Below are 11,683 nucleotides of genomic sequence, written 5' to 3' on the forward strand. Positions count from 1 at the left end.
ATAATAGTTGCTTCAATCAAACCAAGAAATATTATTTATCATTGTACAAACATACAATTATGAGTAAATGAATTAATACAATGCAATCAAAATGGTGCTATAGTTAAAGCATTTAAACTCATCAAGTTCCACTATAAATTCTTTTAGATAGCATAAAAAGTAAATTTTTTGTATTTGAAACTATATAAACAGTAGAATACAAGAACGAGATCATAACATAGAAAGCAAATAGAGTACAAATGACATCTTAGTGCTGTGTAGCATGATTAATTTTCTTTTTTAGTTTCAATGAAGTACAAAATTCTAAGTTAATAAATTTTACAATCATAAAATTCTCAATTAAAATAAACACAAGCTGAATTCCAAATCATATTATATGAAAAAATAACTACTTGAACCATACTATATCCATAATATACAATGCCATAATAGTTCTGTTCAACCATCAAAAAATTTTTCAAGCATTAAACTATTGGCAAAATCACCAGGCCTCGACTCCATCTCTTCTTGCTATGCTTACTGCAACACCCACACTCATAAGCCCATTGTCTCAAATCCTCAAGTTTCAATCACTTTCATCGATTTATCATATCTTAATTTTAACAATACTGATTAGCGTTTTCAAGCAATCTGAGGCCTTAGAAGAAGATGTAAAGGTTGGGGCTTCTTCATGGTAACTGCCGGACCATACCCTTTTCTTTTTTCTTTTTTCTTTTCCACTTAGGAATTTGGATTCCTAGCTACTTGGTAGCAACAAGACATCAGGAATTCTGGAAATTCAGACTCCTTTCTTTCGAGAACTGTCAAAATATATCATGCTTCTACATAGTTTAGTTTGAGTGATATATAGTATGTGACGGTATGTGTAGGTGGTGAATCACGACATACAAGAAAGTCTTTTTTTTTTGTAAAATAAAGATGCATTAAAACAAAGTCAAAGTCGATAGAGTAATAGTTAAAGTACAGTCATCCGTGTGTTGATGACACCCTTTTAAGTCTTGCAAAAGTAAAAGAAGGACAAAATCAAGATAGGATTAAAAAAAAGGTGGAGTCTTCATTGCTGTTTCTTCCCCGGTTCGCTAGCATGTTTGCACATTTGTTTGCTTTGCGGTAGTTATGGTAAAAACATAACTGCTGGAATGTAATCAACAGATCGCTGGAGTCAAGAATAATAGGAGAAAGTTCATGAGAAATAAGGTTATTTGATTTAAGTAAAGAAATAATACCTTGGCCGAGGAGGAGAAGATGATAAAATTACGTTTTTGATTATTTTAGAAAGTGACAACATTATCTCAAATCAGAGACAGAATCTCTAGGATTTACTAAGAAAAATAATACAATTAGTCAGTTGTTGGAATTAGAAGTATCAAAAAGCAAACTATATGGAGTTCTTGAATAAACCAATCATCAGAAGAAAAAAAACTACATTCGAACCCAAAGAACTCACCTCAATTTAAAGGAAAAGTTATGCCTTCCACCAAATATTAATAGCCATAATAAAATCAAACGGGTGTAACTGAAAAAGAAGAAAGGGTATCGGCTAAACATGGGGCATAAATATGATAATAATTGTTCATATAATAATTAAGTTAATTAATTATAATTAAAATCCAATTATGTAAACATCTAATTAATTCCTTAACGGATGAGAAAGGTTTTAGGAATTTGGAAGGCTTGGATGTTAGTCTAATAAATGATTAAAAGGGCTTTTATGTAATTCTATCAAAACACAAGTTTAATTCAGTTGTATTTGATACTCAATTTGGTACCAAACATATTGTAGCATACCAAATTTGCCCCTAACCTTAAATGTTTGAAAGGTTATATAAGTAATTATAGCAAAATTAAAGTTGCAATGACTTGTACTCAATGCTCCAATTACACTTCAAACACTCTCACATTTCCAAAATAGTCCCACCCTTGCGGTTGGAATCTAAAAACCGTTTTTGTCCTAAATTCGTTCTTATATAGTATAAGGATTCCCTTCATCCTCCGTACATGTCAGCTTCTTTGCAATATTCTTTACTTTTTCACGTGCCAGTTTCTTTGTTATATTCTTTACCTTTTCACACCAGTCTTGGATTAACTGAATACACTACAGAATTTACCCAGAAAAAGTATTGAAAAAAGTAGGACCCCTTTATGGTAGGAACGCATTGACCGTTCCTACGTAGGTCTATTGTGCGTGTCCAGACGAGAAATCGACACATCAAGGACTGGCCATGGTTGAATTATTTGTGGTCCAAAACCATTTGGACTAGGAAGCACAGACCACGCGCTTGGCAAGGAGTACCCGGCAGGCTTGAGAGAAAAATCCTACGCTACAGCAACTGCACGTGCAATTCTTCATTCGAATTTAATTAACTTTTGTCTTCACTTCTCCCAATTTGGTATTTGCTGCACTTTTTATGAAAAGGCTTCCCATGCTCCTAAATTCTAATGTGATCATTCAAATGTTCACTCATGCTCTCTAACCATTTTTATTTTATAACATTACTAGTTTCGTTCCTAATTTATTTACAACGGCGCTTTGTACTTTTCATATTTTTTTATTTAACAAAAAAAATTTTATAGGACAACTTAAAATGCTAGTGTATAAAAGTGAATATAGTATTTGTAAGACAAGGATTCAAATTAAACACATTAAAAATGGTTAACTTATAACAACTTAATATTTAGTTGTAATGGAATATTATCCCGTAGTTGAATTACATTTACTCTAATTAATAGTGGTAAGTCAACATATGAGTGAAGGATATGTAGTACACAATAGGTGCAATTGCATATGTGATTGTTTCACAACTAAAAGGAAATTCAAAAGCAAACTAATACCCGATGAACTGAATTTCTGTTCAAAGTATTAAATGCTAATATCAATAATTTTGGAGAGCACTTACAACGCTATGATTACATGCATACTACTTTGGACTACATCCATTTTCAAAAGGAGAGAGCATAAGAATTAATCAAAATTTATAGGAATGAATGGCTATTTATATAAATTAAAAGATATTTAAGCCAAACCCAAAATATAAAATTTAGAATATTGAAAATAAATCAAATTGATTTGAATTGCAACAAATAATGATTGATTTTTGCATACTTGTACTATTCGTCTTCCATTATTATAATTTACATTTTATATTTTATACAAATGAGAGTTTCATTCAATATGATGGTTAATTAACTTAAAGTCGCCTTTGAATGATCAAAACATACATATGGTAGTCCTCTGTAAAACATTTTAAAAAAAAATCTAACCACTATCCATGAAAAAAGACACACCAAAATAATCAAAATACCCTCACATCAATACCCTTTTCTTCATCAGCCACACAACACATCCTTTCAAAATCTCAGCTAATATAAGTACTTTTTGACAAGTCACTGTAACCTCAAATGAACCTTAAGAAAGACTCGAGTCCGCAAAAATAACAAAGCAACACTATGTCAACAAAAATAACAAAGCAGCACTATGTACTTGTATATAATAATAATGAGAAATATAAGGAAAAAATATAAATATTAATGAAAGTAGCTACTTAATACCGATTTGAATTATTTACTATAAACAAAACCTTATCATTAGCACTGAATTTCAATTATGAAATATCTAAAATAGTACATGAAAAGAATAGAAACTGGGTTTCTCTAACGGGTGCCCAATGAGCACTTGTTAATATACCCAACATTCACATAATCTACCATATATATACACATATTAATAATTATTATTATTTTTTTATATTTATATACTTTCCTTATTTAATTTTACATACCATCCTTTCTATTTATTTATTTTTCCTAATTAATCATACATTTCTAAAAATATGATACCTAAAATATATCCTAATGAGTGCCTAAGCCCATAAAAAATATATATTCGGCCTTGTGTAGTTGTATTTTTTACTTTATTCTAGTACGTACTTGTTTCAAAATAGATCATAGCAAAATTCAAAGGAAGATTTTAAATGTCTGTATTAACTTTTTTTTAGCATTATTGATAGACACTATCCCTAAGGGTGAGCATGGTTCGAGTACCACCTTGTGCACCATTTAATTGACCCGATCGGCACCTTGTAGGTTAGTCACTTTTTGATCCTTACCAGCCTCGAATATCAGTGGGTACCTTGCTGAGATAGAATCAGATTAACGGGTACCCGTTCTGGCTCGCTTATCATTTAATTTTTTTTAAAAATAATTTATACTAATTTAATTTTATATTTTACATATTCATATAAGATTTAATAAAAAATTTTCTCAAAAAAAGTCTCCCACAAAAGAACAAATATGTGAAGAGAATACAAGAAAAAGGAAAAAATAAAAGAATTTAAAATCAATAAATATTTAAAATAAGTAGCACCTTTTTCAAATATATATTCCATATTAATTAAACTCTTTTCTAAAAAATATAAGATCATGACATCTACAAATGAATCTTATAAACAAACTATAGTCTTTCATATTTGTAATACAATTTGTTGAATAAAATTACTCATTTAGCTCTAAAAATATTATTTTATAGTGTATATATATAAATAATACATAGTTGAATTTTCAATCGATGAATAATAGTTGTAGATCAAATTTAACTTCACCAATATATCATTGCAACAATTCCTAGGGTACCTTCATGATGTTTTCAATTAGCTGCTTCCTGCTTGCGTCCCTTTTGGTCTCATCATAGTGTTGAGCTTCCTCATCATACCTGGATAAAAGCTTTGAACAATCATCAGTAACCTAATGATAGATTTAACTATCCAAATTATGAAAAAAAATAAGAGTACACAATCAGCAATGCAAAGGATTTTTTTTGACGAGTTTCTTTGCGGGATTTACAATCACACCGTGCACATAGAATAATTGTTTAGATTATATTTTCTGGAGAGTTTTCGAGAAAAAAAAAATTGACTTAATACGTTGTACGAACTATGAAGTACCTCCTTTGATTAGAGTGTGTGTGTGTGTGTCTGTCTCTCTCTCTCTCTCTCTCTCTCTATATATATATATATATATATATATATATATATATATATATAACAACTTCATCTATACTTAATGAAATTGAATTATCAGTTTAAAAGTAAGAACATTTATGGTGCCTTGAGTTAATTAATCACATGAAAACAGTGGACAGTTGATAGTGAGATCACTGAATAAGAAATACGAAATTTTGTGTACTGAAAATGTTAAAAAATGTGGAGTTTACTTTATTGAAAATGTTCACATCTTAGCTAGCCGCGCAAAATAAGCTAATGATGGGGCCAAAAAAAAAAAACTAATTAGAGAATCACTTTCCTGTATTACCAGTGTAGACAAGATGAGAGGATCAAATTTGTTGAAGGAAGTAGAAATGGTGAGAGATGATACGAAGAAGAAGGGTTTATGATGGAGAATGGGTTTCATATAATCCGTGGTTTCCAAAAGTGTGGAAATTTTTGGGTGACTTCACACGGCTTCTATATATATATATATATATATATATATATATATATATATATATATAAATGTAACGTTATAAGTTTAGGTGCACGTATGAAAAAAAAAGTCCGAAATTTCATTGACAATGTGGAGACACAGTTAATTTTGACTGATTTTTGAGGCATTTCAAGTCTTCCACTATTTGTTTAACATAAAGTTTCAAATTTAATCGTTGAAAGATCTACTTTTTTCCCCAATAAAAGTAGCATTGCTCCAATGAAAGAAAATGGAGAAAAAGCACTTATGGCTGAGGACTCAATTGATTGCTCAATTCGTATTCGTAACCCTTTTGTCGGGGTATATGCAGGCAATGGGCATCCAATAACGTGATAAAATATGCTAAATACTTGAAAGTCATCTCTTGCCTAACATGCTTTTTTTTTTTTTTTGTGAAAAAAAGCAATGGTTTATTATAGAAATATGTTGATGTACAACAATTGAATGGGCTGAATAATTCTTGTAAGGATGATGTTGTATGTGTGTAGGTGTGGCCAGCCGGAGAAGAAAAGACCTTTGAGAGCTGAGGTGGCTAATGTCCGGGAGGTCCGCCTTAATGGTAATTGACTTGAAGCTTCGCTGCAATGCACATCTGCGAAATCCCAAACGAAAATGGAGAGAGGATGCTGGAATTCTTGTATGCAAACAGCTAGCTTGTTTCGACGTTTTTTTCCAGAAATGTTTTCTTTTAGAAATTTGAAATACATTTTCTAGTCATCTTTTTTATCTCAAAGGAACATGTACCAATTAAGATATTAAGTAAAAAAAATTTTTTCAAATACTTTAAAGAATCATCCCCATCAGCAGAAGTCTCCTCATTTTGATACCTCCTTTTCTATGCATTATTCCATCGTTCTTAGAGGAAGTTAGTGACGGAACCGGGATTGTTTTCCAGGGCGGCCAATTGACTATGGATCTTCAAATTATATGTTTAATTTTTTAAAAATTAAATGATTAGCACAATAAAAAATAAATAAATTTTTTGAAGAAAAAAAAAGTTAATTCAAAGGTGTTTAATTCATATATATATATATATATATATATATATATATATATATATATACATGGGATAGTTTCAGAAACCTCCCTTGAGATTTGTCATAATATCACTTAACTCTCCTGAAATTTTTAAAATCTCGCTTAACTCCCTTGTCAACTTGACAAGACTAAACATTCTTATCAAATGCCACAAATTGACAATATTACCCTTTCTCTTAATAACTATTTGACCAAAAAGTCAAAACAAAATAAAATTTTAAAACCAAAAAATCTAAATTAAAAAAATAAATTATTATCTAATAATGGTCCATATTTCTTTACATTGGGATCGTGGTGAGATAGCAAAGGACATGGATAAATTAAATCCAATCAAGGTCAACCGCTTAGGAGGATTTTGGTGAGTAATTATTACCTTAAAAAATTTCGTGCACAGTTAAGTTACAATTAAGGAAGTCAAAATATTTTTTGGGAAAATATGTTTTAATTCATGGTATTGTTTTAGTTGTATTGAAAACTAAAATAATCTCTTCATATGTGTGAATTTTTCAAGATATTTACACGTTATAAAAATTTAATCCTATTTTATTTTTTTATTATTGTTATAACCAAAGTTTTATCTTTCTTGTGTTTCTTCCAAAGGAGTTATAATGTTACAATACATATCAATCCAAGAGAGGTAAGTGAGCTTTTAAAAATTTCAAGGAAACTGAGTGACATTATAAGAAATTTCTGTGGAGGTTTGTAAAATTATCCCTATATATAGCGGGGACCAACTTTGTTTAACACATATGTATATGGTGGTAGCAATAAAATTAAATGTTTAGTATTGGAAACCCTCTCAACATCACGAAGCTTATTATCTCTTGATGTGGCTATTATGAGGAAACGCGCAAAAGACACAAAATCAGCAATATTTGTTCCAATATTTGTTCCGGGCAATTTGTTAGGTAAGCAAATAGTGGAAATACCTCGTATCGACTTTTATAATCATAGCAGTCAAAATCACACCATATACTGTATTTCTTGCAGATGCACCTATTATGCTGTACGTTATTTGAAGAAAAGTCTTGATACTTGGATATCTATAAAAATGTCTTTGTATATTCATCTAATATGCTGTAAATTATTTTTATGCAAAGTCTTGTGAAATAATCTTATGTCTTGTAAACTTTCAAAAGTTTGGAAACCATTAAGTATATGCATTTTTTCTCCATCGTCAAGCCATCTTAATACCATCTCTCAACATTTGAGAAATGGGAAAGAAACATGGACGAAGGTAAATGGAAGTCTTGCACTGAAACAAAGAAAAATAGTCATCGTGGAGTCAGTCAATACACATTGAGTCCTTAGCCATAAGAGCTTTTTCTTTCATTGGAGAAATACTACTTTTATTGGAAAAAAAAATAGGTAGATCTTTTCAATGATTAAATTAGAAAATTTATGTTGTCAAAATAAAAACTGCATGAATAATTTTACGGTGTAAAAGATGGCCAAGTTTTGTTTTCCCCTGTTAAAATAGGATAAGATTTGATTTTTTTTTTCCGCTGTGAAAATAGGATAAGATTTGATCAAACAGACACGATGAAACCCCCGCGTGAATGGTCCAACGGTAGCGCCTCTCACAAGTGACTCTTAAGGTCCTAAGTTTGAGTTTCCGCTCCGTTGGATTCCTCCGCGCACTTATCGCGTTCGGGTCGGATTGGGGTGCCAAATCCGGGCCGTAGGAGATTAGTCGGGTCTCGTAAAAATTGATTCGGACACCCTTGTGTCGACAAAAAAAAAAAAAATACACGATGAAGGCATGGCCAATGAATGAATATAGTGCATTAATCTTAGTTTATGTCATACAATCATTTCTATATAATTTAACAACATGTGACAGATGGAAACCAACACGGGAACACGAAAAGACACAAAAGACGCTTTTTCAAAGTTTCCACTCCGGATTAGTATCATGCAATTTGGACATCACATCAATCAAAAGTAACCGCGTCTCTGCATTATCAATGAAATTTTGGACCTTTGGACAAAGTTTGCACCTAACCTAGGACGGCTCTATAGTCTAGTATCAAAACTGTACCAGTAGTGTGGGAATTAACAAAATGTAGAAGAGTAAAATTTATCAGCTAATACAGATTCCATTTGGAACTTGAGTTTTTTAAAAATTTGTCTAAAATTTTACTGTAGTGCACTGTAAAAGTTTTTGAAAAATTCTTTTAAAATGAAAAACTTTTTTTTGTTCTTTTCTTTTTCTCTTTCTCTTTCTTTTTCTTTCTTTCCTTTTTCTTTTCTTTCCTTTCTTCTTCTTCTTCTTCTTCTTTCCCTTCCCTCCCCCGTAATCTCTGCCGTCCTAACAGCCATGGTCCTACCATTTTTTTTTCTTTTCTTTCTTCTCTTCTTCTTCTTCTTCTTCTTCTTCTTCTTTCCCCCTCCCTCTTCCCTCCCCCACCACCTCTGCCTCGTTGAAGAACCAGCAGCCTTGTTCAAAATTTTTTTTCTTTTTCTCTTCCCCTCTTCTCCCTCTCTGCTCCCCTCTCCCCCTCTACTCCCCTTCACCCTCCCCCTCTTTCTCTCACTGGGGTAGAACCAGTAGCCATGGCTAGCAGCATTTTTTTTTTTTTTTGCTTTTTCTCCCTCTTCTCCATCTCCCTCTCCCCTGTCCTCCCCTTCCCCCTCCCCCTTTGCCCAATCCGGTCGTGTGACCAGATCGCAGATGCGGTCTGGTACGTCGACTAGCCGCGATCTGGTCGCGCGACCAGATTGCTGGGGGAAGGGGGAGGGTGGCCAGGGAGGGGAGAGAGGGAAGGGGAGAGGGAGAGGGAGAAAGGAAGGAAAAAAAAAAAAGAGGAAGGCCGGCGGCGGTGGTGGCGGCCAACGGTGGAGGTGGTGGCCGGCGATGAAGGTGTGGTGGATCGGGGTAGGGGAGAAAGAAGAAGAAAAAAAGGAAGTTTTTTGTGTATTACATATTTTAAAGTGTATAAGTTAAAAAATTTGATAAGTTTTTTGGGGTTCCTGTAATTAAAGTTGTTAAAAAACTAGTAACTAAAAATCTTGGCCAAAAACTCGAGTTTCAAACAAGCCCACAGTAAAAAACTGAGCAATAGGCCACCGGGTTAATAGGTCAAAAAGAGTACTCGCTGTTTAATAAAATAAAGTGCACCTTGGGGATATCAAGAGCACTTGAGCTGTAATTGAGCGGTTCTTTTTGACAAACTCCAAAGACTTCAACAGATGAAATATATCAATAACACTCCGTGTGGGCATTATCAAGAATGAACAAAACAAAACAGATCACAGTTCCGAGTGAATTTTTTGGTTCAATAGAAATCTTGATATGGGTAAATGTTTTATATTTTTTTGCAAAAAAATTTACTATACTTTACTTTGTTCTGTTAACTATTATACTTCAAATAAAGCAGCAAATACAAAGTAGCCGTAATATATTGTATTTTTGCCAGATTCTTTTTTAAGGATGATGTTGTATGCGTGTAGGAATGGCCAGGCAGAAGAAAACACCTTTAAGAGCTCAGCTGGCTAATGTCCTGGAGCTCCACCGTAAGCGTGATTGACTTGAAGCTTCGCTGCATTGTACATCTGCGAAATGCCAAATCAAAATGGAGAAAGGATCGATGCTGGAATCCTTGTATGCAAACAGCTTGTTTGTTTTTCAATGTATTTTTCAAAATTTTTTTAAAAAAATTGAAATACATTTTCTGGTCATCTTTTTTTATCTCACAAGAACATATACCAATTAAGATATTAAGTAAAAAAATGTTTACAAATACGTTAAAGAATCATCCCCATCAGCAGAACTCTCTTCATTTTGATACATCTTTTTCTGTGCATTATTCCATTTTTCTTAGAGGAAGCGAGTGACAGAGTCAGGATTTTTTTGTTGGGGCTAATTTACTATGGATCATCCAATTATATATTTAATTTTTTAAAAGTGAAATAATTGGCACAATGAAAAATAAATAACTTTTTTTGAAGAAAAAATTAATTCAAAATGTGTCTAATTCATATATATATACATATATATAAACTCTCATAATATAAACTAAAATTATGAAATAAATAAAGGGAATCAATTTTGTTTAACACATATATTAACACATTATGAATTAAAATTTTCAAAACCGCTTAGCCCTCCCTTGGCTTCGTCATTGGATAAAGCAGAAATATATAAATATATATATATATAAAGCGGAAATATAAATATATATATAGATAGGGGTAGCAATAAAATTAAATGTTGAGTATTGGAAACCCTCTCAACATCACGAAGCTTATATTATGAGGAAACGCGCAAAAGACACAAAATCAGCGATATTTGTTCCGGGCAATTTGTTAGGCAAGCAAATAGTGGAAATACCTCGTATCGACTTTTATAATCATAGCAGTCAAAATCGCACCATATACTGTATTTCTTGCAGATGCACCTATTATGCTGTACGTTATTTGAAGAAAAGTCTTGATACTTGGATATCTATAAAAATGTCTTTGTATATTCATCTAATATGCTGTAAATTATTTTTATGCAAAGTCTTGTGAAATAATCCATAACTTTCAAAAGTTTGGAAACCATTAAGTATATGCATTTTTTCTCCATCGTCAAGCCATCTTAATACCATCTCTCAACATTTGAGAAATGGGAAAGAAACATGGACGAAGGTAAATGGAAGTCTTGCACTGAAACAGAGAAAAATAGTTCAAATATTACTGCGTTAGTTAATGGTAGCAAAAGAAAATGAATGTTGACTAAATTGCATTGGAAGCCCTTTCAACATCACGAGAGTTTATTGGAGTACTTTTTTCAATACTTTTTCTGGTGTAGTCATAGTGAAAAGTATGAAACGTTCCTTTACGAATGGGTTTCGGATTTGGATCCTTGAGAAATCAATTGAATAACAGGTCGCCTTGGAGTCGGTTATTACTAGGGTTGCAAACGAGTCGAGTCGAGTCGAATTTTGACCTTATCAGGTCGAGCGTTGACTTAATTTCATCGAACTGGAACTCAAACTCGAGCGACAAGCTGGCAATTTTGAACCTCGAGCTCGAAAAAAATAAAAATAATTATTTTATTTTTTTAAAAAATAAACAAAATAATATTTTTTCTTAAAAAATAATAAAGTATTAAGGATATTTATGCAATTTTACTATTAAAATAAAAATAAAAATAATATATATATATATATATATATATATA

This window comes from Coffea arabica, chromosome 3c (assembly GCF_036785885.1).
Source record: "Coffea arabica cultivar ET-39 chromosome 3c, Coffea Arabica ET-39 HiFi, whole genome shotgun sequence".
NCBI classification, from domain to species: Eukaryota; Viridiplantae; Streptophyta; class Magnoliopsida; order Gentianales; family Rubiaceae; genus Coffea; species Coffea arabica.